The following is a 1,154-nucleotide window of genomic DNA, read 5'->3' as shown; positions in this document are numbered from 1 at the left end:
CGGGGCGGGGGCGCCGCCGTAGAGCGCTCGCCTGGCCTAGGTGAGGCCCCGGGTTCGATTCCTCACTCCCACCTACACAGAAAGAGCCAGAAGTGGCGCCTGGAGCAAAAGCCGCTCCGGGACAGCGCCCAGGCCCTGAGTTCAAGCCCCAGGACTGGGTCCCAACCCCACCCCCAGAAAAGGAGTAACTGGCCTGCAGGGAGGCAGCCTTGGAGGCCCCTGGAGGCAGGCAGGGGAGGCCTGCCCGTGGAGGCTGGACTCCATGCAGTGAGGACCGTTGGGTTTTTTCCTTGGGGGTTCAGCAAAGCTGCACGCGTGCTTTCCTGGCTCGTTTTCAAGTGAATTTGGGGTCCTTCCTCCCTTTTTCTGTTTGTTTTGCTTTTGATCTTGTGCCATTACGTGGATTTGAACTCGGGGCCTCGCACTCTGAATTGGTTCACACCCCTCAAGGACGGCGCTCTGTCCCTTGCGTCGCGGCTTCCCTTTTGGCTTTTTAGCTGGTTCACTGCAGATAAGAGGCTGGCGGACTTTCCTGCCCCAGGCTGGCTTCGAACCACCGTCTCCAGCTCTCAGAGCCGCCGCTGCCCCGAACCCCCTTCCACCCGCCCCCCAAACACCCACCTGTGCTTCCAGCCGCTGCTTTGGGTCGTGTGATCTTCGGGGTGCTCTGAGCCCGCCCCAGCCTGCTTTCTGGCTGTCACGGCCGCGGCGGTTTGTTGGAGTCTGGGGCACAGAGCGCCCCCCCCCTGCGCATTTTTGGGAATCCTTTGGGCTCACTGACACCCAATTGAGCAAGCTGGTTTTTGTCATCACTCCCAGGCCCGGCCTGCAGCTTCTGTGGGCGCCATGCCAACTCCAAAATGAGGCTTGGATGAACTGGCTTTGGCAAGTTCCCATACAGCCCCCCCCCACCCCCCAGGGTGCAGCTTCAACCACGGCCAGCCCAGGCCTCTTCCCGCGGGGAAGGGAACCTAAAGAAGGGAATCTGGGTGGGCGCAGTGCTCACGCCTGTAATCCCAGCCACTCATCACGGTTCAAAGGCAGCCCCGCGGCGGCGGGAGAGTCCAGGAGGCCCTGCGTGGCTGCTCCTGCCCGAGCTCCCGAGGGCATGCCGGGGAAGCGGGCTGGAGGACCGGCGCTGGGCTGGCACCCGC

The 1,154-nt window shown here is 63.4% G+C and overlaps 1 protein-coding gene across 1 annotated transcript in view; it reads left to right on the top strand.

Moving 5' to 3' along the window:
- Stc2 (stanniocalcin 2) overlaps positions 1–1,154 on the top strand; it is a 27,897-nt gene that overhangs the window by 25,575 nt on the left and 1,168 nt on the right. The window lies entirely within an intron of this gene.

The sequence above is a fragment of the Dipodomys ordii genome, unplaced genomic scaffold (assembly GCF_000151885.1).
Source record: "Dipodomys ordii isolate 6190 unplaced genomic scaffold, Dord_2.0 Scaffold29, whole genome shotgun sequence".
NCBI classification, from domain to species: domain Eukaryota; kingdom Metazoa; phylum Chordata; class Mammalia; order Rodentia; family Heteromyidae; genus Dipodomys; species Dipodomys ordii.
This window is presented reverse-complemented; position numbering and strand designations above follow the sequence as displayed.